Source organism: Pteronotus mesoamericanus, unplaced genomic scaffold, assembly GCF_021234165.1.
Source record: "Pteronotus mesoamericanus isolate MK-2021 breed Mesoamerican mustached bat unplaced genomic scaffold, CSHL_Meso_final contig_230, whole genome shotgun sequence".
In the NCBI taxonomy this organism is placed as follows: Eukaryota; Metazoa; Chordata; class Mammalia; order Chiroptera; family Mormoopidae; genus Pteronotus; species Pteronotus mesoamericanus.
Window position 1 is genome coordinate 2,146,804 of NW_026555096.1, and position 26,730 is coordinate 2,173,533.

The 26,730-nt window shown below is 37.1% G+C and overlaps 1 protein-coding gene across 6 annotated transcripts in view; it reads right to left on the minus strand.

Moving 5' to 3' along the window:
* Positions 1-25,015, minus strand: part of MAPK8 (mitogen-activated protein kinase 8) — a 119,815-nt gene extending 94,800 nt beyond the window's left edge. For 3 of the 6 annotated variants that reach the window (XM_054572383.1, XM_054572385.1, XM_054572389.1), the window contains exon 1: positions 24,862-25,015. The gene's annotated coding sequence lies outside the window, so the exon portion shown is untranslated. Of the gene's footprint in view, positions 1-21,884; positions 21,904-22,571; positions 23,588-24,861 lie in introns of those variants that run through there. The other 3 variants (XM_054572386.1, XM_054572387.1, XM_054572388.1) reach the window with 3 other exon arrangements.
* Positions 25,016-26,730: the final 1,715 nt, after the last annotated feature.

A 26,730-nucleotide genomic window follows, 5' to 3' on the forward strand; every position in this document is an offset into this window, starting at 1 on the left:
CCTAATCCTAGCCATCTATTTTCATGGTCACTACCTGGATCTAGTCATCACTTAAAGCTGATCAAGTTGTAGAAAACACGTTTCAGGTATCCCACTGTAAACACAATCTCTTCTTCTGACAGCCTGCTTATAAACCACCCTAATTATGAACACTCTTAAATCTCAGATGGTCCTCTAGTACCTTAACTTTCTACTTTCCCCCATCTACCTTCCTTTTATTCATTTATTTTTTTTAAGCAACTTAAATTACATGTTTCATCCTGTTGAAAGTACCTCTTATGAATATTTAACCTCCTTAAATTTCTGCCTTGCAAAATCTGAAGCCCTGATCAACCCAGCTATTTTCTTTCTCCCTACTTATGTCCAAGTACAGATAGATAGGACAGATAGATATGATTTTATGATTAACCTTAATGAGAACACAGTGATGCCCTTTATTTTCCACTCTCTACAACATTTGTTTTATATTTTCTCCATTCTCTTCAAACTTCTAATCCTTATCATTTCCTTCTCTGCACAGAAGAAAGCTATCAAATAAGAATACATTCTCAAAACCCTCCAATCTCACTTCTACCTCCAATGAACAGGTCTCTTGCAGACTACCAATGGAGCATTTTTCAAACCATTTAACTAGATCTTTCAGATGTACCTGACCCAGTTGGCCAATTAAATCCTTGAAACATTCTCTTCCCTTGGGCGTTAAGTTGAAAAATGTTCCTCCGAAGATATCAGGCCCTAATCCTTGGGACGTATGAATATTATCCATTGAATGTGATATAATAAGAAATAGATACGTGGTTTAGTCCCTGGCTCCTAAACATAGCTCCTAAAACCCTTGAACTCTCTGGAGAACTAAAAAAGTGTCTTTTACATGCCAATGAGATGACTGGTGGCCTATAGGTAGCTTCAGGAGGGGTACTGGTTGCTAGAAAAGACCAAGGAAAGATTAGAGGGTTAAAACATTTGGCCCTACCCCTGACCTAGAGATCAAACTAATCACAAATGTCCAGTGACTTTATCAAATATGCCTATATAAGGACACCGCCAAAAAAAAACCAAACCCCTACACGATAGGGTTCAGAGAACTTCCCCGCTGGTGAGCACATCAAGGTGCTGGGAAGGTCAGAAGCTCTGCACACCCCTCCTCCCCATGCCTTGTCCTATGCATCTCTTTCTTCCATCTGGCTGTTTCAGAGTGGCATCCTTTACAATAAACCAGTCATACTATGTAAGGTGCTTTCTGAGTTCTGTGAGTTGTTTCTAGCAAATTACTAAACCTGAGGGCTAGGGATGTGGGGAACCCCACCCCAACCTGAACTTCACAGCTGTTTGGTCAGAAGTACCAGTAACCCAGACTTACAATTGGCATCTGAAGTGGGGGTAATATTGTGGGACACCCAGTTAGTGTCCAGAGCTGGAAAATTAGTTGGTATGAGGAAAAACCCTACACATTTGGTGTTTAGTAGTGCTGTGTAGGTAAAAACAGCTCAAAGTAAAGCTTTGGCAGACATATTAAATTAAGGATCCTGAAATAACATTATCCAGAATTATCCAGGTGGACCCTAAATCCAATCACAAATGCCCTTATTTGGCAGAGAGAGATTAGACACAGAAAAAGAGAAGGCACTGTGACCATATAGGCAGTGACTGGAGTGGTGTGGCCATAAATCAAGGGACACCGGCAGCCACTCAAAGCTGGATGAGGAGCTTGAAAAGAACACGGCTCTGCCAACACCTTGATTTCAACCCCACAGTTCTAGTATTTCAGATTTCTGACCTCTAGAACTATGAGAGAATATACTCTTCTGTTGGTTCAAGCCACTAAATCTGTGGTAATTTGTTAAAGCAGCCATAGGAAACTAATCCCTGTAGCTTCTTTAATAATTCATTGTCCTGGTTTGCTGAAATCAGTTCTTCTTTGGCTTCTTTAATGATTCATCACTCTCTCTACCTTGACATTAAAAAGGGTAACTTCTCTTTCTATATTCCTTTGCTCTGGCTAATTTCATCCACAAAAATTACCACTTCAACAAAATAGATTCAAATATGTACTTTCAACTCTGACCTCTCCTACATGATTATTTCCATTTGAATGTGCCAAAAAAACGCTTCCAATTTAACATCTCCAAAAACCAAACCTGGTCCTCTTCCAGTGTTCTTTGTCTCAGCAAATGGTGCTCTGCTCTCCAACCACATTAGCCTTCTCTTGGGTCCTTGGAATACACAGGGCTCTCACCTAATAGCTTTTGTATATGCTTCTCTGAGCTTAGACTGCTCTGGCACATGTTCTACTCACCCTGCTTCCTCTCCTTGTTATTAAGCTCCTGCTCATCCTTCAAATCTCAAGTTTCAGCTTGGCTGCCAACTTCTAAAGAGAGCTTTGCCCAACTCTTCAATCTAAATTGGGTGTCCTTATATACTTTCATGACAACATGTTCTCCATTGTATTGATCAGAGTTCTAATTGTTCACTTACTTTTGTGATTAGACTATAAACCCCAAGAAGGCAGGGAACGCTTGTTTTATTCATTATGTATCCTGAAAGCCTAAGTGTAGTGCCTGTCATATAGAAATCGCCAACTAATATTTGCCAATTGAATAAATCAAAAATGAAACCGATCATTTCAAGTATGAGTGTCCTGGAAGTCACATGACCTTTCTTCCTTTTTATATTTAATTATCAATATTATTAATGTGTTTTAACCCAGAGCCACAGAAATTTAATAAAACTTCTCTAAATTTTACTGGCCATATTACCCATTATTATTTTAAATAGAATTCAGTGCTTTTAAAACAATAGTTCTTAAAGCAACTTTAAAAATAAAAATAAAACAGACTTCTGCTTTTGGAATGGTGGAGTACTGAAATCAGATTTACCTTCTTTCAGTGATGAGAGTGCATAAAATATGATACTGTTATCAGACATTGGACAAAAGAGATTGGGTCTCAAAGCCTAAAAAAGGGAAGAAATTAGGGAAGCCCTTTAACTGCCCTGCCATTCTGGGGGACCTTTCCACACCACAGTGCAGAATGGGCCACAACACACAAAGCATAACAGCCTCACTGAATTCACTGGAATCTAGAGGGCATAGTAGAGATAAGAGAGCTATACAGAGGAGGACTAGCTCCAGAAATCACCAGAGAGGTCCTCTTAGAACTTTGGCAGAATACTAATTTACATATGTATAGCAAAACTCCACAATTCTAAAGCAAAGGACAACTGCAAAGGAGCTGTAAGATGAACAATTTCCAAAACTCATTCAGAAAGAATAAAAATTACCAGACTTCTCCACAATTCTAAAGCAAAGGACAACTGCAAAGGAGCTGTAAGATGAACAATTTCCAAAACTCATTCAGAAAGAATAAAAATTACCAGACTTCTCTGAATTGTGCATGTTAGAGACAGGAAATTAAAGCTTTAAAATGCAGAAAGACAAAATGTCAATTCAGAAATGTATATCATTTACCTTTTCCATAGTCTCACAAATGTACAATTTTCTAGAGGCTAAGAAACCTGTGATATCACAACAGGTTTTTTTTTTTCTTTTGGAAAACAGTTATTTTTCATTAAAATGTTATTTATGTTAACTCATAATTTGTTTATTATTTTGTAAATAAGCTGTCATCTTTCAAAATTCTTACCTGTAATTTCTAAGAAGGTAAATTTTGATAACTATTGCCCACAAAAAGAAAATGTCTGAGATCCTCAGTAAGTTTTAAGGTTGTAAAGGCATTCCAAGACTGAAAGGTTCTGAGAATCACTGCTTTAAGAGTAGTGGTCTCTTCAAATTAGTGTTCCTTTGAGGCCACAGAGCCTGTGTGAAAGTTTTCTAATACAAACTCAATTTTCTTAACAAATACATGGCTTTCTCATTATGTCAGTCTGGGTAATACATATTTTTAAAAAGAATCTTTCCATTTCATCAAAGGAGCTTAATTATTAGTATATATTTGTTTATTATACTCTCTTAGGCTGCAGCATATGCTGTGATGTCCCTTTTTCACTTGAAATATAGATAATTTGTGGCTTCTCTCTTTTTATACTGCTCAGTCTGCCTGGAGATAATTTTTTCTCAAAAATTATTAATTACATAAATTTTGACATTCTAATACTTGACAGAAATAGGTTCTGGTGATGGCCCTGTGAGTTCTCACAGCACGATGGCAATGGTGATTTAATGAAATATAACAACATTTATAAGATCTGGACACCTCACTGAACCAGTATTTTTTCAAACGATCAATGCACGGGCAAAAGATGATTTAAATGCAAAAGACCAATGGATTTAAATGTAATAAAATATGAAAATTTTATTTATATGATTCCATATTTCACACTGCAGTTAAGTTGCTGAATTTTGATACAGTATAAAAGAGGAATACCCAAATTATCTGTATGACATGGGAAGTACACATAAACACTTCTGCTATGCAATGAAAAATAATGGTCGTCTGAAGAAAAAGCATCTGTGCAACTATTTGAGTTGTGAGGCACTATTTTATTTAGTTTTTAACTGTTGTTCAATTACAGTTATCCCCATTTCCCCCCCATTACTCTCCTTTGTCCTTCCCTCTAACCCCCCTTGTCTTTGTACATGGATCCTGTATACATGTTCCTTGACTTGACCCTTCCTCTTCTTTCCCTGCTTACACTCCTTCCCTCTCACCTCCAGTCACTAAGTTCTTTGTTTACTTTTACGTCTCTAGTCCTATTTCCTTGCCTGTTTGTTTGTTAATTTGGTTCCACTTACAGGTGAGATCATACGGTATTTGTCTTTCACCACCTGGCTTATTTCACTTAGCATAATAGTTCCAGTTCTATCCATGCTGTCATGAAGGGTAGGAGCTCCTTCTTTTTTTTCTGCCACATAGTATTTCACTGGGTAAATGTACCAGTTTTTTGATTTATTCATTTACTGATGGGTGCTTAAGCTGTTTCCAGTACCTTGTTACTGTAAATAACGCTGTTATGAACACTGGGGTGCAGAGGTTCTTTTGAATTGGTGTCAGGATTCTTAGGGTATAATCCCAGCAGCGGAACTGCCGGGTTGAAGGGCAGTTCCATTTTTTTGTTTTTTGAGGAATTTCCATACTGTTTTCCACAGTGTGAGCCACTTTATAATGGAACATTATTTTTACTTGAGAGAATGACTGACAAACTATTATGTTGACGAGGATAACTGGAAGACATTGCCTTGAAAAGTGAACTTATTACTTGAAGGAAAACAAATGATAGTATTTACTTCCAATGATAAAATTCAAACTATCAAGTGAAAATTAAAATTTTGGAAAATTCATACCTGTCCTTATGAGCCTTGGCAGCTTCCTAAGATTTCTCTGATAAGATAGTGATATTAACAAATAATTTTTTGATATTATAAAATGCAGTTCTTAAACTTTTTTGTCTCTGAACCCTTTATGCTCTTCAAAGTTATTGAAGATACCAACGAATTTTTATTTATGTGGATAATATCATTACGTACTATATTAGACATCAAAACTGAGTATTTGAAAAATTTTTAACTTACTTAAAATCTATTTTTTTAACTTACTTAAAAAATCTATTTTTTATGCTTTATCCCTAATCGAGTCAAAGCTGTTATAACTATTCCAGTCCCCAAATCAGGTATGCTAATACTACTTTTGAATCCCCTATACGCATATACGTATATGTGTGAATCCATGTGTATAACTTCATATAATCTCTCACACATGTACAAAATATATAGAAGCAAGATATTACCAGCAAGACTATGGGTAGTTTTGATCTTTTTATCATTATTTTACTTTCCCTCCAATATTCTATGTACAAACATGTGTTTTTGCATTTAATATTTATTTATTTAGTTAGTCAATCCTTACCCACGTACATTTTTTCATTGTTTTTCAGAGAGAGAGGATGGGAAAGAAAGGAAAGGAGACAGAGGAAGACTAATTTGAGACAGAATCATCAACTGGCTGCCACTCATACACACCTGTACTGGGGACTGAACCTGCAACATAGGTATGTGCCTTGACCCGGAACCGAACACACAACTTTTCAGTTAAGGGACGACACTCCAACTAACTGAGCCGCACTGGCTAGGACTGCATTTAGTTTTTTGAAAATAAATGGATAAATGTTACCCACTACTCTCTTTCCTTCATTAGTACTGGATAATATTTTTTTCAAAAGAAGGGTGTCCTGACCTTAGAGAACCAGCAGGCCTTAGTAACTGCAAGGAGGCAGAGAATAAGAAGAAAACTAAATCAGGAAATAGGATGTAGTGGATCTCATGCTGACATATGAAAAAAACTAAAATTCAGAATTCTGATCCAAGAATCTAGGATTTCCATTAAAATATGTTCTCATAAAATAATGATCTGTCTTACCCAGTGCCAGCAGGAACTATATACACAAATATATTTTTTAAAAAAATTTAGTTCTAACAGTGTTTTTTACTTACTTTCCTTTGATCTTATTACAGAATACAGTATTTTACAATTCATACTCTAAGTGGACTTAATCAATTTTTTTAAAAGGAGACCTCAATCTTTTGGGAGATTATCACAATTCATGAAAGTGGCCCTTGACCAAAATAATTGCAACGAAGGGCCAATAACTCAGAGCAATGACATACAGGTTCTGAATCCTTCCAAGGAGGGATCTCAAGAACTCTCATTACTTAAATAACTGGTGTCTACAATGCAACATCAAGGTATTAGGGTGAGGCAAGTGACACCCACTGTATGATAATGAACATAAAGAGAGGAGGAAAACATGATGCAGGATCATAACTCTTTCACCTCACCAGTAAAGGACAGGCAGCACAAAGCAGTGGTTAAAACTCAGACTCTGGAGCAGATGTGTGGATTCAGATTCTGGTCCTACCACCCTGAGAAATGTTTATGTGTCTCAGTTTCCCCATCTATAAAATGGAGCAGACAGCAGAATAATAAATAATATATACCTACAAAATTGTTAGAAGGGTTAAATGTGTTAATATCTGTAAAGTGCTGGCACATAGTAAATATTTGTTAAAGAAAAAGAAAAAAACACCCTGCAGTTTAAAAGTTTAAAGTTTTAAAACACTTCAAAAATAAATGATGAAATAATTGTAGAGATGCAGAAAACCCAAATCAGATCATTAAGAATACTGCATACTCAGTATTCTAGAAAGACTCCAAATTACTAAAGTATAAATCATTTTCAAGGACTTCATAGAGAGTTTGGCTACATATAAAATAAAGTGTCTTCATTCCTACATTAACTGAAAAAGAAAATGTTCTGTTTTTGAAATAAGGAAGTATACATTCAATAGTAGCGTGGACAGGAAGCCTCAGCTGCTTTGCAGACTACCAAACCAAAAAAAAAAAAAAAAAAAAAAAAAAAAAAAGGCTGATCCTGTATGGCAAATCTGTTCAAAGTCTGAATGAAATAAATGAACAATTACAGAAAATTAAGACTGAAACCAATTTCCTAAACAAGTGGAGTGCTCAAAAAAAAAAAAAAAAAAAAAGAAAAGAAAAGAAAAGGAAAAAAAAAAAGAAATGAAGTGTTCCAGGTTGAGGGAGGGAGCTTAAAATGCTGCCTGCCATCTTATTCGGCCAGAAAGCAAGGCAGCACTCAATGACCAATCAGATTAGATCAAAATGATAAGAGCAGTCATTGCAACCAATTCCCATTGACCAAACCTGGGACAATATGGGCAGCAAAAAGAACATAATAAATAACTCTCACCTAAATTTAGTAAGCAGAAGAAAAAATAAGAATGAGAACAGAAATCAGTGAAATGAAAACAGGAAAATAGAGAAAAATAAAGAAAACGAAAGCTGTTTTTTTAAAATATAAATAAATTGATAACCCTCTATCTAGACTGAGCAAAAATAAAGAAGGGAGAAAAGACAAATTATCAATATAAAAAATGAAAGACGGGCCACCATACTAATTGCAAGTAAATGAAAAATAACAAAGAAATACTATTATCAAAAATTTTATGCCCACAAATTTGATTACTGAAATGAAACAAACCAGTTCTGTGAAAGACAAAATCTACCAAAATTCACACAAAGATAAACAGATAATCTGAATAAACTTATCATCTATTTAAAAATTGAATCAATAATTATTAAACTTTCCAAATTGAAAGCACCAGGTCCAAATGGTTTCCCTGGTGCATTCTACCAAACATTTAAGAGGGAGAAAAATGATACCGTATCTCTATAATCTGTTCCAGAAAATAGAAGCAGAGCAAACACTCCTTCCCTCCTTCTATGAAGGCATCATTATCCTAATACCAAAATTGGATAAGGACATTACAAGAAAACTTCAGAACAATATCTCATAAACACAGATGCAAAAATCTTCAACAAAATGCTAGCAATCAAATCCAACAATGTATAAAATGAATTCTACACCACAACCAAGGGGGATATTTCAGGAACGCAAGGCTAGTTCTAAAGTCTATTAACGGAATCCACTACATCAAAAGGCTAAAGAAGAAAAATCATGATTATATCAATGGACAAAGAAAAAACATTTGACAAAATCTAACACCATTTATTATAAAAACTCTCATAAAACAAGGAATGGAAGGGAATTTCCTCAATTTGATACAGGATATCTACAAAACAAAAAACAAAAAACAACCCCAAGCCCTACAGTTAACATTATACCTAATGTCAAGGAAGTTGATATTTTCCCTCTTAGTGCAGGAACAAGGCAAGAATTTGAACAAGTACAATCCTCTTACCACTCCTATTCAATATCATACTAAAAGTTCTAACTATTGCAGTAAAATAACAGGAGAAAATAAATGGTATACAGATTGTGAAAGAAGAAAAAGAACTGGTTTTGTTAAATTTCAATATGGATGTTAAAAAATTCTTACCTACTTATTACTTGCGATACACCCTGATATCAAGATTCCAATAACATATTTCACAGGAGAGGGAATAAAGATAAAAAGAAAAAATAAAAAGATAAAAAAAATAAACAAAAGAGACTTCATCAAACTACAAAGTTTTTGCACAGCAAAGGAAACTGTCAACAAAATAAAAAGACAACCCACAGAATGGGAGAACATATTCACTGATATATCTGGTAAGGGATTAATATCCAAAATTTATAAGGTACTTAAAAAACTCAACATCAAGAAAACAAACAACCCAATTAAAAAATGGGCAAAGGACCTGAATAGACATTTCTCCAAAGAGACCATACAATTGGCTAATAGACATAGGAGAAGATGCTTAACATCACTAATCACCAGAGAAATGCAAATAAAAACCACAATGAGATACCATCTCACACCTGTCAAAATGGCTATCAACAATAAACCAACAAACAACCAGTGATGGCAAGGATGTGGAGAAAGAGGAACTCTTTTGCCCTGTTGGTGGGAATGCAGACTGGTCAAACCACTGTGGAAAGCAGTATAGAGATACCTCAAAAAATTAAAAATGGATCTGCCTTTTGACCCAGCGATCCCAGTTCTGAGAATATATCCGAAGGAACCGAAAACACTAATTCTAAAGAATATAAGCACTCGTATGTTCATCGCAGCATTCTTTATAATTGCCAAAATATGGAAGCAGCCCAAGTGTCCACCAATAAATGAGTGGATAAAACAATTACGGGATTCTACTTAGCCGTAAAAAAAAGGAAAATTCTACCCTGTGGAACAGTATGGATGGACCTAGAGAACATTACACTAAGTGAAATAAGCCAGTCAGAGAAAAACAAATACTGCATGATTTCATTCATGTGTGGAAATCTAATGAACAAACTGAACTAATGAACAAAAACAGAGACAGACTCATAGATGGAGAACAGATGACAGCTAGTGAGGGGAAGAGACGGGGAAGTTAGGTGGTGGAGGGACTGAGAAAAAAGGAAAAAGGACTCATGGGCATGGACAACAGTGACGTGATTGCTGGGAAGAGAGAGGTATAAGTGGACTAAATGGTAATGAAAAAATAAAATAAAGATTATATTAAAAAAGTAAAAAATTAAAAATAAAATAAAAACACAACACTAATTGTGAGCTCCTAAATTCATTCTACTACCCACTAATGGATCATGATTGGCTATTTGAAAAACACTGCCATGGAGTCCTCTATTAGAACTAATACCCATTTTCTCCTATTATTAGAACTAATCCCATTACACATCACACCCCAGAAAAAGTCCAGCTCTTCCTGGTCATTTGCCCATCATTCCCCAAGTTCTTAATGCCACACTGCTGTGTATATCCTCCATTTTACCAAATCCTCATCTCTCCTAAGTCCTTTAGTGGGCCTTCTGAAATTCCTAATTTGTGACAAGCAAACTTAGCTGACTACACTACCTTTACCATTCCATATTATCATCTACCCTACTTCCAATTCTCCCTCCCTGATTGAGAATATTAACTGGTTCACAGTATGACCCTTTACCTCCTCACCCTTTGCTGACCTCACCATTCATGCACACTGACTGACCGCTTTAATACCTCAGCCTCTTTATTTACTGGCCTCCTCATTTCTACCTCAGCAGCCCACTCTCAAAGCCACCTTGGGTATTATCATCAACAAAAACTATTATACCCGTCCAACCTCTATTTTAAGCATCCCACTCTGACCGCCATGTTCAATCCTTATTTCACTTCACTCCATCCCACCTCCTACTTTAGGAGGTAAATTTTAGGAGATAAATTTTAAGATGTAAACTTTAGTAGGAAATTTTAATTAAAATTTTCTATACACTGATGCTACTACTTCCTTACTATACGTCCTCATTTCAACTACTTTCTTGTCCATGTTAAACTTTACAATTCATCCCCACTCCTCTAAACATTCCCTTTGAAAAGCCCTCATTTCCCCTGACCCTCTTCCTTCTTTTATATTGATTTAGTTTTATGTGTCAACTTGGGCTATAGTCTTGTTATTCAGTCAAATACTAATGTGTTACTGTGAAGGTATTTATTTTGTAGCTGTGGTAACATCCACAGTTAACTTTAAGTAAAGGAGATTATCTCCAATAAAGTGGGTGAGCCTCATCAAATCAGTTGAAAGCTCTTAAGGGCAAAAGTAAGGTTTCCCTAAGAAAGAGGGAATTCTGCTTCAAGACTGCAGCTCTTGCTCAAGTTTCTTTTCAAGACCCGTAATTATGTAAGCAAATTCCTTGAATTTTCTTTATACATACATACATATCTCCTACTGACACAGTTTCTCTAGAGAACTCTAATACACCTGGCAAAACCTCACACCCAAGGAATCCATCCATCTTGCCTTATCTGAGCTTTTATCTATCAGTTAGATAATGATGGTGAGGGGGGAGAAAAATAAAAAAAAACAAAACACTAGGCTGACTGATACCACTTTACATTCAAGATTTCAAACCTTAAATTAACAATCAATAACTCTTGGCAAACTGCTTCCAACTTCCCACACTTCCTTACCCCTTGCTCATACCAATATCAGAGTTCACTGAGAAAAGAGAAACTGCAAAAGAAAATGAAAGCCACGAGGATAAGCCTTCATCTTACAACCACCAAACTTCCTTGCAAGGGCACACAACTTCTGTGCATTCCTTCCAGTTCGATGGAAGACATCTCTCTCACATCTCTTACTTGTGTTCTCTATCCTCTTTTCCCACATATTCTCCTTTCATTGGATGGACCCCACATTTTTCTTTATCTACCAACCCACTTCTCTGTTCCATTCACAGCTAATCTTTAAAAAAGTTGTCTACATACCACGTGTCTGGATATGCTAACTTCTTATTCACTTAAAAATTTTTTGCCGTATGTTGTTTTTTAACTGACTTTGGTTTCTTTAATAAAACTCATCAAAATCACCAATAATTTCCCACATCCTACAATAATTTTAGGATCTCTCTGTACCTGCTTCCTTATCTATAAAAATGGGAATAACAGTTTAGCAGTGCCTACCTCATAATGTTGTGTGATGTTTAAATAATTTTAACATGTGTAAAGCACAAGAACAGTTCCTGGTGTATGATAAGCACTGAATAATTATCTGCTACAGTATTATTGAGGTATTCTGGATTCCTGTTTTCCCTTGGTTTTGATTTTTATTTCTAGTATACATGACAATGTATGTGTCCTTGAGTAGTTAACTGCCTTAGATTTTGGGGGGCAGGGTAAGTGGAAAGAGAGGGAATATAAATAAACTACGAAATCTCCATTAAGCAATGAGAGTCCTACTAAATTTCGATAAAGTATTTTCAATCAGCTACCACACAATTTCACAAAGATAAGTTACCTCAAAACCAAAACTCAAACCAAACTCACTCCCTCTACTCCTCTTCCTACCCCCAAGCTTTCTTGATTTACAGATTTTTGCCAGTATTATTTCTCTAAGTGTCAGTCTCTCCTGTCTAAATTCGCTTCTATACAGCTTGACCCTATTCCTTAATTATGTACTTCTAGGAAGCAGACTAAGTTATATTTCTGGAAATTGCATCTGGGTGCTATGCACATACAAAGAAATTTACATGTATTACTAAATAAAAGGCAAGAAAGTTAATTACTAATTCTACATTTGCCATCAAAAGATCACTAACTTGTCTATTTGATATTGTGAAAACTGTAACTCAGTTTTATTTACATTAATGAATGTTAGAAAATTTCACACTACTCTAATTACTCCCATAATCCTTCCTCAATTTCACTTATTATTCAGAGTCTTTAAACACTAAGCAAGCACAATATTTTGGTTCTTGTTTTACATGTTGCACAGAAAAACTACATTTTAAAAATCACTGCTGCCAATGCAGTAAGAGAAAAAACTGGGGGTGTAAAAGTTGGGAGAGGGAAGTAAAAGCTGAAGTACAGTAAGTCAGGCAAGGGAAACAAAAGAAAAAAAATAAATAGGACTGTATCAAATGAAAAAGTTTTGGCACAACAAAGGAGATTAACAAAATGAAAAGAAACCCACTGAATGGTATATCTGATAAGGGGTTAATATCAAAAATTATTTTTAAAAAACTCACAACACCAAAAAGCCAAACAATCTAATTAAAAAATGGGCAAAGAACCTGAACAGATAATTTCTCTAAGAGGATGTACAGATGACCAAAGAACACATAAATGAATGTTCAACATCACTAATCATTGGAGAGATGCAAATTAAAACTGCAATGAGATAACACAACACACTGCCAGAATGGCTATCATCAGTAAATCAACAAACAAGTGTTGGCAAGGACGTGGAGAAAAGGGAACGCTCATGTACTACTGGTGAGACTGCAGACTGATGCAGCCACTGTAGAAAACAGTAGGGAGATTCCTCAAAAATTAGAAATGGAACTGCCTTATGACCCAGTAATTCCACTTCTGGGTATATATGTGAAGAAACCCAAAACACAAATTTGAAAGAATATATGCACCCCCATATGTTTATTGCAGTGTTATTTACAATAGGCAAGCTATGAAAGCAACCCAAGTGCCCATAAATAGATGAGGGAATAAAAAAGCTGTGATATATATGAGATATATATACAGATAGAGATATATATGAATATTGCTTGGCCATAAAAAAGAATGAAATTGTACCATTTGCAACAGCATGGATGGACCTATAGCGTATGCTAGGTGAAATCAGTCAGAGAAAGACAAACACCAGATTATTTCACTTGCATGTGGAATCTAAAGAACAATATAAATGAAGAAACAAAACAGAAACAGACTCATGGATACAGACAACAGACTAATAATAGTTGCCACAGGTGAGGGGATTTAGGGGAACAAGATGAAAAAAACTGGAGGCATTAATAAGTACAGATTAGTAGTTACAAAACAGTCATGGCAATGTAAAGTATAGCATTGAAAATAAAGTCAATAATATTGTAATGCCTATATGGTGCCAGATGTGAACTGGAAACATCAGGGGGAACACTTCGTAAAGTATATGACTGTCCAAGCACTATGCTGTACACTTGATAGGGGAGTTCCCACTGCCCACAAGACTGTCAGCTGATTTCTCAGAAAAAATGTTGCAGGCTAGAAAGGATTGGCAAGAAATATTCAGTTATAAACTGGCAATAAATATTCAGTTATAAACAGCAGGGATCTACAACCAAGATTATTCTACCCAGCAAAAATATCATTTAGAATCATAGGGCAGATAAAGAGCTTCCCAGGTAAGAAAAAACTAAAGGAGTTCATTATCACCAAACCATTATATGAAATGTTAAAGGGACTTATTTAAGAAGATCAAAACTTTGAACAATAAAATGGCAAAAAAAACAAATGTCAGCAACTGAATCTAAAAAATAAACTAAACAAACAAGAAGCACAGAGACAGAATCATGGATACAGAGAGTGTTCTGGTGGTTGCCAGATGGGAGAGGGATGTGGGGGAATGAGTGAAAAGGTGAGAGGATTAAGAAGTACAAATAGATAGTTACAGAATAGCCATGGGGATGTAAAGTACAGTATGGGAAATGGAGTAGCCAAAGAGCTTACACACATGACCAATGGACATGAAGACGGTGTGGGGACTGCCTGAGGGAATAGGGGGTGCTGGGTGGAGTGGTGGCAAATGGGTAAAAATCAGGACAACTGTAATAGCATAATCAATAAAATATAATTTTTTAAAAAATCAAGGAATACTAAATGTAAATATTAAAAAATATTTGTTAAATAAATTTTAAAATATTTAAGCAGGAAAAAAATTGAAGTAAAAAAAAGGATGGCCTGATTTATACCTGAAAAATAAAAAATTTCAATTACAAAGTTACTATAAACAATAACAGAATTTAAAAAGTGAGTTTATTTAATATACAAATGTTAATACGCAAACTAAACAGATTTCTTATATACAAGGTAGAAGATAAATATACAACAGCAAGAAAAAGTAATAAAAAATATATAAAAATTTAATAGCAAAAATCTTAAAAATGCTATTAGACACCCCAACAGAGACTTGAACAAATGAAAAGGTAAAGTTTTCCATATTCTCAGATAGCATGACACAACACCATAAAGCTACTCTCCTATAAATACAAAGAAAATCCTCATGGCAAATCGAATCTGTGTGATACAAGTTAATCATGGTGGAGGTGGGGGAGGAGGAGATATTAACTTAAAAGGACATGAGAAAACTTTCTGGATGATAGTAATGTTACAGATTTTGATATGGGTGTTACACAAGTGTATACATAGGCCAACTTTCACTGGGCTATAAATTTAAAGTTTGTGCATCTTTCTGTATGTAAACACTACTTCAAAATAAAAAATTAAGTGATCCTAACAGAAATGGCAAGCAGACTAGATAAATTGATTCTAAAAGTTTATATAAAATAAACAAGTTAAAAGCCAGAAAACAGTCTGAAAAAGAGAAATAAAAAGAGAATGAGTCCTAATAGAAACACAGTATAAAATATAATAATTAAAATAGGATGCTTTGGTTCCCAAAAGGGCAGACTGATCAGTGGACCAGAAATGCTCCCAAATACACATAAAAATTCAGTAAAACATAAAGGTGGCACTTCCAATCTGTAAGACAAAAATGGAATATTCAATAAATAATGTTGGGATCAACTAGTTGGTCCTCTAGAGAAAAAATAAGGTTGGACTCATACATTATATCTTACCCCAGAATAAACCCCAAATAAGTAAAAGAACTGAAAATACAAAAAGAGAGCCCTGGCTGGTGTGGTTTAGTTGGCTGGAGTGTTGTCCTGTGGCTGAAGGACTGTGGGTTTGATTCCCCTCCAGGTGCATAAGGTCCCCCGTCCGGGAGGCAGCCAACAGATGCTTCTCTCTCACACTGATGTTTCTCTCTCTCTAAAAAACGGTAAGAAAACGCCCTTGCGTGATGGCAAAATAAATAAATAAATAAATAAAATTTTAAAAAAATAGAAAAAGAGAGAAGAAACCATAAAAATATTGAGAAATAACATTTGAGTCTTATATAATCTTAAATTGGGGAAAGATGTTCAAACCATGGCGTATAACTTAGAAGTCAGTAAAGACTGATAAATTTACTGAAAAAAAAAATCATGACAAATTCAAAAAGCAAACAATAAACTGGGGAAAATACTTCCAAAAGCTAGCATAGAGCTATTTTCCCTAATATAAAAACAAGTCCTACAAACATACGAAAAAGTAACAAAGAGGTAGAAAAGCAGACAAGGATATGAAGAGTTCACAATAAAAATATAAAGAGCCCTTAAAAGACAAAAGATGTTTAATCTCACTCACGATGGCGATGAGGAAAGAAGCAAGCATCTGCATACAGTGCTGCTGATCATAATTTGTAACAACCTCTACATATGGCACTTTAGCAATATCTATCAAAGTTGTATGTGCACATTATGACCTAGCAATTCCATTTCTGGGAATGTATTCTATACATTTCTATACAACTGTGGAATGATGTATGTACTGGATAATCCACTGCATCACAGCTTTTGATAGCAAAAGACTGAAAACAATCTAAATTTACATCAAAAAGGGCTAGTTAAATAAATGTTATACCTGTATTATATTATGGACTGAATTCTTCTGTCTTCCCAAAATTCGTATGTTGAAGCCCTAATGCCTGGTAGGTGGAAGTGGGACTTTGGGAGGTAATTAGGTTTACAAGAGGCCAAGAAGATATGGGCCCATAATGACATTAGTGTCATGAAAGGAGGAAGAGAGAGCAGAACACTCTCTCCATTGAGGACACAGTAAGAAGGTGACATCTGCAAGCCAGGAAAAGGTATCACCAGGAACCAAATCTCTAGGCATCTTGACTCTCAACTTCCCAGCCTCTAGAACTGTGAGGAATAAATGTTTCAACCACCCAGTCTATGGTATTGTTATAGTAGCCCAAGCTGACTAAGAAAAATGGTATACCATGAAGGTGTTTTTTTTTTAAAAAAAAAAAAGCATACTATTTATGTACTGATATGATTAATATAAAATCATCTCTAAGCTATACTGTTAACTTAAAAAGAAAAGGTGAAGGTAAGGTGCATGGTATGCAACAACTGAAATTAAGAAGGGAAGGGGGAGGGCACAGGGCATACATTATATACTATGTAAGACACACAATCCCTCACTGGCAATCTGAACTCCATAAACCTCTGAAAAATAAGTTTTTTAAAAATAAGTTTTAGTACAAACCCATATGGTATCAAAACCTGAGGAAAAAATTCCATAAGACTCTTTATGATATTTACTTATTGTACTATTTGTAATACAATACAGAAATACAGAAATATTAATGTGTTTGATTATGGGATGCTATGCTACTTCTTGCTAGGGATTTTGGATAATATAGTAATTACCTTTCTATAATCACCCCCACACTGGCCCTCCCAAAAACTAAAATTCTGAAATACATATGGACCAAGGGTTTTGGACAAGGAATTGTGTATCTATTTACTCGCACATACATAAACTATCTTTGGAAAGAGTCTCAGAAACAATACCATTTCCATGTAGAGGAACTGGGTGGCTGCACAGGATGGAAAGGAAACTTTTTATTGGGTGTCTTTTTAAATCTTTGGAATTTTGAATCAAAGTCAATACACCACTTAGTTAAAAGATAAATAAAAAGTAAATAAAATAAAATCACTAAAACTCACTCTCAACAGCAGCAGACAAAGTCGTTGGTTTTTGTTTGTTTCTACTATAAAGTGACCCTTTCTTAAGTTACAGGGACATCTACACAATGGTGACTTTCCTTTATCTCACTTTTGGTTGACCCAAATGCAGTTTCAGAGTTACCCTCTCAGGAACAAGTCAAGGAAATGGGAGTTTCCACTTCCATTAACAGCTTTTAGAAAATAGCAACATGGATGTTTTTGATGTCTTGTGCCAAGCAAAGCAGGTGTTCTTGGCTATTTTTCTTTTTTAGTGTCCCTAGAAATATGTTGTGGCTTTGGTCTCTCAGCAATAGGACAGAGTGAAGCCCACTCTACTCAATACTAGAAAAAGGCTTAAGAAGTGCTCCCAGCACAGATCTAATATTAAAGTGTTCAGAGCTTCAATAAGGAAGAGTTTGAGGACTCCAGTTAGTCCTTGAGGAGCATCTTTTCTCCTACATGCTTTTCATACACTCATTTTGATACCTCACTGTTCCAAAATAGACTTGAGGTGACTGTAAGGTTCACCTTTTCATGTGATTTAGATTTTGACTAATCTGTACCACACTTTCAATTTTAAACAGAAATTAGGAAAGAAGACTTTTTTTGTGTGGTTTCTCTACTAAGTATAATTTAAAAAGAGGAGCTGTTTTTTTCTTTTCTAGTGCCTCCAGAAATGAGCTGGGGCTTGGGTCTCTCGGCAATCAGGGATGCATAATTTAGATGTCTCCAAATGCCCCAATGTCCAGCTGTCAGGCCTGAAGACTAACAAAATTCCTAATAAAATGACTATATTTGGTTCATTTTGTCAGGACATAAATGCACTTAATGTTTGCCCTTATCTCTCGTAAAGTTATGCTCACTAAAAGACAAGACTGATTGGCTCTCACATCACTTAATACCTATTAATATTTAGTCTCAATAAATATTTCCTGTGCAAAGCCAGCATTATTTCACAGTTGTCTCAAGAAGGAGCAAGAAATCTGATATATTGCTATAAAAATAGGAATAATATACAGAAAACTTAGAAATACATAAAAAAAGATAGTATTTCCACATGTTACCTCCCTCATTTTTCTAGACTTCTAGAAAATGCTTAATGAACTGGTGTGGTTACCTAGTCTCTGATAAATCTGCAATCTTCATATAGAGTCAAAGATATCATCAGTAAGATTAAATTTAAAAGATCAGAGAGCATCTCATTTTCTTCAAATGTGGGAACATGATAAAACTATTCCCAGCTCCTGGCTTCCCATTCCTTTAGTTATCTATCAAAATAAACTGAGGAAAGTTTAGGCAATTCTCTGCAATAAGGAGATGCAAAGTGGCAAAAAAAACCCCTTTGAGAATAAGGCAAAAACATTTGCTTTTAACTTATGCCTTTGGAACAGTTCCAATTTTTAAGGCAAAGAGGATAACTGGTCCAAATGTAAATCATTTCAGTCAATTCAGATTAGATGAGACCATCAGATTTTAAATAAAACTCCTTAGAGATGCAGAGGGAAACAATGGGCATATTCTGGAGGATGTGAATGTATATTATACATCAAGCTGGTTTTAAATTTACTTAGCATTTTGCATTTTTTCTAAGATAAAAATAATAAGTGATAACAACAGATAAAATTTCCTGAATCCTCACATCTACTGTTCCAGGCATGGGACATGTTGTACCTTATATAAACCTCACAACCCTGTGAGATTGATTATGTACTATTATTCTTCTAATTTGACAGGTGACAAAACAGGTAAAGATGTTACATAACCTAAAGTAGCTTATGCCATAGAGTTAGCTAGATGTGGAGCATGGATTGGAACTCAGGGCTGACCCTAAAGCCCATGCTAGCAAGCACTATTAAGTTTGGGCTCCTTAACTTTCTAAAGAATTGGTAGATTTTAACCAAAGGGTAACAGGATACACCATATATTTGTGCTGTATTTGCTTTAGTGTGATATAACTCACCAAGCTGAAAAAGAATGGCAGCTATTAAGTTTTCTAAAAGGTCTTATCACACTCTTAGCCTAAAAGGTCTTAGCCTGCCTAGAGATTCGTGGTAGATATTTGTTTGGGGGAAGACTTCTCCTAATTCTTTTAAAAGAACATAAATTCACTGTTTCACTATGCCTTAAGTCCCATCCCTGATCATAAGCTTCGTAAGGCTAATACATTTTTCATTTTCACATCTTCCACTAACTCTCTGAGCGTAGTCTTGTTAGTAAATGTAGAGCTGTGGCATGCATAAAATCTATCCATGAAAGAACTCCCAGCTTACAGTGAAGCTTTTTATTTGTTTTATACATATGAATATTACAGAAAATATCCGACTCAACAATTTACTCTGCTTCTGAAAATTACAAAAAGCCTAACTTTCACTGCTGTTCTTGACATGGGATTCTTGGATTATCACCTAATAAGGCTCTTTTTGTCCCAGTATGTTTGCTGAAGAACCACCTATCTGGAGAACAATCTTTCCATTAAAAAAAAAAATTGTTCCAACAGTCTTAAGAGTTCTAAATCCAGAAAGTTTAAACAATTTGTCGAAGGCTCAAGAGCTTGTTGATGACAAAGTCCAGATGACAGGTCTGATTCCTCTCTGCCTTGATTCCACCTACTGCCCTGAATGATAGAGTAACTCTTATTTCAATATTCCTGTAACTGTTTAGGTAGTAAAATCTATTGATTCAGAACTCATTTCTGATATAAAAGTTCAAGTTAATCTCATTAGAATAAGAAGACACAGCTTCTGAATGTTCATGTAAGAAGTGCAGGATTAAGACAGTAAGCACCACAGCTCACTGAAATAGGCAAATGATTCATATCTAAAGCTTTGTGGCTATAATGACTTCCTTGCACTACATGGATCAGAAAGGGTACTTATCCATACCACTGACCTGACCAGAGACCTCTAGAAGCTGGCATCTTAACGTCAGACATTACATTTCTACAGCTGCAACAATGCATCTCAACTTATCTAGATGACTAAAGTAAGTAAAAAATCAATTTAATGACGAATTAAACAAGAATTACAATGAGGATAGTTTGACTAGTAACTTAATTACTTCAAGTTGTTTCACTAAGCATTTAATATCTTCACAGTCATGCCCATAATATTAGGCACTGAACAAATAGTTAAGATTCTGACCTTAGTAACTGGGGTAGAATTTATTCTTAAACTAATTTCCTTTCCAAGTGGTCTTTCTCCCAAGATCTAACTCTACCAGGACACCTAAAGGGAGCCACTTTGAAACAAATTAATGGAATATATTTACAAACAGAATTAGTGCTATCTTTACCTTTAAACATCATTTACAGGGGAACAGGGAGTGACTGTTACAGGGTGTGAGGATTCTTCTTGGAGTGATGAAAATGTCCTGGGATTGTAGTAATGTACATTCTAAAAGGGCAAATTATATTTCAACAATGCTGTAAGTTAAAAAAAGCCAACAGAAAATCGAAACCAAAAAAATTCTGGTTTCACATATGGCCTGACAGTGAGCTACTGCTAAAGGATTCATACCAGTAATCCTTACTAGAATCTGACATACCTAACTAGGTAAAGCAATAAAAGTTTGGTATCTCAAGAGTCTCATCCATTATTCTACTAAAGTATCATTTTCTTATTTATTTGTTCTCTGCATCAGATGATAAGCTCACCTCAAATTCTTTAATATCCAAAACAAATGCTAAAATTAATTACATAGTGACCAGAAATGAAATGTAACTTGAACAAATTGATATTATTTTGAATTTTCAGCTGAAATGCTTTACCAGTAGCATTAGTAAAAGGAAGAATTTAAAATTAATGATTTCTAATAAAACTTTTATGCAGCTTGTTTCCTTTGTTCTAACTTTTCTACTTAAAGGAATCATCAGAAACTTTTCACATAACAGTCACAAAAGGATAAATGCAACCATTTCAGATCCTTGTTGAAATATCACTCTGTGTGTGTGTGTGTGTGTGTGTGTGTAGATCCTTGTTGAAATATCACTGTGTGTGTGTGTGTGCGCGCGCGCGCAGGGGGAGTAATACACATACACATGTAGACACATTTTAGACAAGGTTTTTAGAATAGTGAATGGTTTAAAAGTGATAAAAACATGATTGATACTGAAGTAATTCAAAAGCCACTACTGCCATGACGGATAACATATATGAACTGATTATTTAGCCATTTGAAAGTGACATTTTGAATAAGGTTTCCAAACCTTCACGGAGAACATTAAATGTTTTTTTTTTTTTTTTTTTTTTTTTTTTAAGATTTGATTTTAAATACTATTAATTGTAAAGAGCTTTTCACCAACCTGACTTTTATTAAACACTTACTAGTATTTCAGGCTAGGGGCTGGAGACACAGATGCAAGACAGGCACGTCCTTAAAGAAGTCTCACATTGGCTGCTTCTTTTTGTCAGGCACAGAACTAAAACATGTTCACTTACAGCATCTGACCCCCTAGGTTTAACGCATGGCAGGAAAATCTGAGGCAAACAGTACAAAAGACTGTAAGACTATAAGGCTGTAAGACTGAAAGATTAAATTTGGAAATAAATAAAAGCTGTTGCATATTTAGACTAAATCTAACTCTACTTTCTAATATAATATTACACTAGAAGTTGCAGATCTACTACTAAAAGATACTAAAATGACCAGAATAAAACTGTATCTTCTTTAACACATATCCCTTATACAGAGTAGGGGAAAAGCAGGTTTATAGTTGTTCATATGGAAAATAATACAATTTAATTATTAATAATACAAGAATAAACTCTATGGTTTGCCTACTCACAACTGTACACCTACTTTTGCCCTACCCAGTATAACCACTTTATTTAAAAGTACATCTGTTGTGTTAATGTGACCCAGCTTTTTTATCCATTTACTTGGTCACTTGGGCTGCTTTCAAATTATGGTTAGTTGTCAGTAATAATCCAATGAACACCGGGGTACATCTTGTATATTCCTTCAAATTGCAATAGGATATTACTTGGCCATAAAAAAGAAGGAACTCTTACCTCTTGTGACAGCATGGATGGACCTGGAAAGCATCATGCTAGGTGAGATAAGCCAGTCAGAGAAAGACAAGTGCCATATGATTTCACTTATACATGGGATCTAATGAACAAAATAAACTAACAAGCAAAACAAATAAACTCATAGATACAGAGAAAAGGCTGACATCTGTCAGATGCATGCGGGGGTTGGAGAGTTGGGTGCAAAAGGTTAAGAATTAAGCAAAAAAAAAAAACCAAAAAACAAAAACAAAAAACCCTCACTGACACAGACAAGAGTACAGTGATTACCAAAGAGAAATGGGGTGTGAGGAGGTAGAAGAGGATAAGGGGGGAGATAAACAATGATGGAAGGAGACTTGACTTGGGGCAAGAGGAAGAAATACTGGTGAAATATTATAGAATTGTACACCTGAAACCTACATAATTTTATTAACCAATATCCTGCTAATAAATTCAATTTAAAAATAAGTACATCTATTACATTTTAAAGCATCATCTCCCATTAAAGGATATTTCTTTTCACCCTGAAATTCTTGTGAAGCCTGAAGAAAAAAAAAAGACACCTACTAAGAAAGTCTCCTGGTGACTAACGGCTCAAATTTTAAAAAAGCAGATTAGCAGTCATTTCTGCACAGGAGCCTCTCAAGCAAACTACGCGTTGTGGGAAGGCTGCCTCTCTGCACTTAACTACTTACCTTTGCACTACTGTCTGCCTGCACTGTACTTCTGCCATCTAACCCAGCCCTTAAGATGGAGTTCCTGGAATCCTATTCTAACAAATAGTACTGATACTTTCCCCATCCAATCAGAGCTGCACAGCTCTAATCAATCAGAGCAGCTTATTTTGACCAATCAGGGCAGTTCCTTTTGGGCCAATCAAACCATTATGGTTCTGAGCCCTCATTTGCATGAGGATGGACCAAACAGGGACCAGAGAAGGAAACTTCTGTCCTTATAAGCCGGCTTCCCAATGGCTCAAGGTCAGGCCTTAAGACTGTGTCTCCCTACATGAAGTGACACACCGAATGGGGAGCCCTGCGGACCATCAGGAAAGGGGACTGGCCCCAGACATATTCTAGAGCTGTGCTTTTTTCACAATCCGCTACAACACTATTGAGCTGCTTGCACTGAATCAAGTTTCCTTCCTCACTGCTTCTCAAACTGGGGATTACTGTTGGCATTTGAATTGGCATCAGCAACCATGGTTGAGAATCTCCATCAGGATATATTACTGAACAGTGGCTCAATGAATGAATGAATGAATGAATGAAACAAACAAACAAATATGTTCTAATTGCCAAGAAGGTACTTGTTTAAACATAAGGTACTGACAGACCAAAGTTCTACTGGAAAAATCACCGAATTTCAGAGATAAAAATAGTAACAACTGGACACTGTTATTAAGCACTCAGCATGTCACTAAGTTCACAGTAAACATCTGATGAGGAACTTTCAGAAATTAAAATGAAAAGTGTTAATCAAAATACTTTAAAATGGAGTTGGATCTACCACGTATGGATTGGGAACACAAGTACAACACAAAGCGATTGGTGGCTAGGTGGGAAGGAGGGAGGGAGGGAGGGAGGGAGGGGAGGGTGGGGTGAAAAAGTTAAAAGGTCACCAGCAAGTGACCCTCAAGAGAAATGCGCGCTGACCACCGAAACTGCCGGAGCTTGATGATGAACAATTCCCGCCCGAGCCAAGGGCGCTGGCTCTCCCTCGCAGCCCAGAACTGAAGGCCACCCTGGCCTTATTCGGCGCCTCGCTCGCCCAGAACGTTAGCACAAAGAAACCACCGAAAAACAAAACACGATCCCCGTGGAAGGTGGGCAGGCATAGGGACCAGGAGACCCGAGCGCTCCTCGCGGGTGCCCACCGTAGCGTTGTAGCCTGGGCGCTGCAGGCCACCCAGGCGCCTCAGTCCCTACCTTTGCCAAAGTGTTTCAGAACTTGCCACCCACCTTTCCTCGCCCCCCCTCACCGCTCCATTTCCCGCTATCGACGTGGACGTGGGACCCGCGCGAGGACGGGCGGGAGGAGCTGTGGCAGCAGACTACGAGCGAATGGCCGGGGCGTGCAGGGGTCCCGCAGCCCCAGGGCGGCCCCGGCCTCCTGGCCCGCTATTGTTCCCGCGCCGCCCCCGCCCGCCGCGCGCCCCCCGAGCGCTCCCGCCCCCACTCCCTGGAGGGGGGGGTCACGGCGGAGAAGGCGGCGGCAGAGGCGGCGGCACAATAACATAAACACGGCGGGGCCGTCGGCCGACCGGTCCTGCGGCATCCTTGGCACTCACCCAGCAGCACAGCGAACGGCGACAAGAAAGCCTGCTGGGGGGGACCGGTGCTGTCCGGTACGTCGCCGCAGCCGTTACCCAACGCACCTCACTGCTTTGCTTTTCGGACCGCGTCGTCCGGCCTCGGCCGCTCCGCTGAGTAACAGGGACGCGAGCCGTCACTGCGCACGCCCGGTTACGTCATCGCGCAGGGCACCGCCTCTGCGCCTCCTGAACCCCGGGGCCCGGATTGCGGGGGCGGGGCCCGCAGTCTGGGGGCGGAGCTACTCAGGAGCCGGGAGGACTTGCGGAGGTCGCCTGGAGGAGGAGCCGTGGGAGAGCTTGAGTGTGCGTCGTTTGGGGGCGTGGCGGATAGTGGCGGGGGCGGGGGCGGGGCCCCGCTCCTGGCACGTGGCGGCGCGTGGCCGTGCGTCTCCGCAACTTCCCCGGGGCTGTCTGTTGGTCTGAGCCAAAGGTTCAGGTTCTTTTCGCCCCAAGCTTTGGAGGTAAGGTGTGATGAAGCCGAAGTCTCCTCAGGAGCCAGGCACACACTTAAGGAAGAGCTCGTTACTTTGACCGACAATATGTTACATTCTGAGAACACCTGTCCTGGGCCCAGCAACCCACAAGCAAATGAGTTCTCTTCAGACACCTGATAAAGCTGCTTCCTGGTTTCCCAAAGTCCGCCCCCTATAAGAGTCTGTGCATTACGTATTTATCTCTGGGCCCTCAAAAAGCGTATGTGTTAGTTACAGAAATGATAAATGGTAAATAAAATCTTAAAAAAAAAACAAACAAAAAACAACCCTGGATGGTGTTGGATTGAGTGCGGGCCTGCAAATCAGAGGGTTGCCCTTTGATTCCCTGTCAAGGTACATGCCTGGGTTGCGGGCCAGGTCTCCAGTAGGCAACCATACATTGATGTTTTTCTCCCTCTCTTTCTCTCTCCCTTCCCCTGTGTCTAAAAATAAAGAAATCTTTTAAAAAAGACAAATTCGCTAGCCCTTAAATAGCCAACAATGAGTGGGAAGGTGTTTAAATTACATACATCTATGCAATAGTATGCATTTTAGCAATGTAAATGCGATGTATTCAAGGAATTCTAAACGCAAGAAAGTGTTCCTAATATATTAAAAGAAGCATGTTTATATATAAAAAATGATCCCACTTATATGCTCTCTCTCTCTCTCTCTCTCTCTCTCTCTCTATATATATATATATATACAGAAAAAACCTGAGAAGAAATATGCCAAATTATATTAACACATCATCATTGGACTGTAGAATAAAAGGTGAATTGGTTCTTCCTACAATACTTTGAATATTTTTTTCACAGTTTCCAAATGGAACAGTTAGTTTCATAATCAGAAAAAGTATGTTACTTTAATAATGAATGAATGAGTAATAAACAAATATTTGTTGAATAAATGGGTGAATTCCAGGGGTGTCTAACATTCTGGTGTCTCTGGGCCACACTGGAAGGGGTTGTCTTGGGCCACACTTGAAATACATTGCAACACATAGTCACAAAAAAATTTCGTGATGTTTTAAGTAAATTTACGATTTTGTGTTGGGCTACATTCATAGCCATCCTGGGTCACATGCGGCCCTGGGCTATGGGTTGGACACCCCTGAATAGGCTATCTTCCCATGTCATGTTGAGATGGCCTGTTTCCAGTGATTCTGAAGTGGAGTATAGATGTGAGCATTTGTTCATTTATTCTCTCCCCATTCCTTTGCTCCCTCTCAGGCTTCTTTATTTTTTTTCTTTACTTCTCCAGTAATTATCTCTAGCTTGATTCTGTGCCAGGCACTGTGCTAGCACTAGCAACACAATGGAGCTTATAGACTTAACCATTGTGATATGGAAACAATAAGAGTAACAAATGC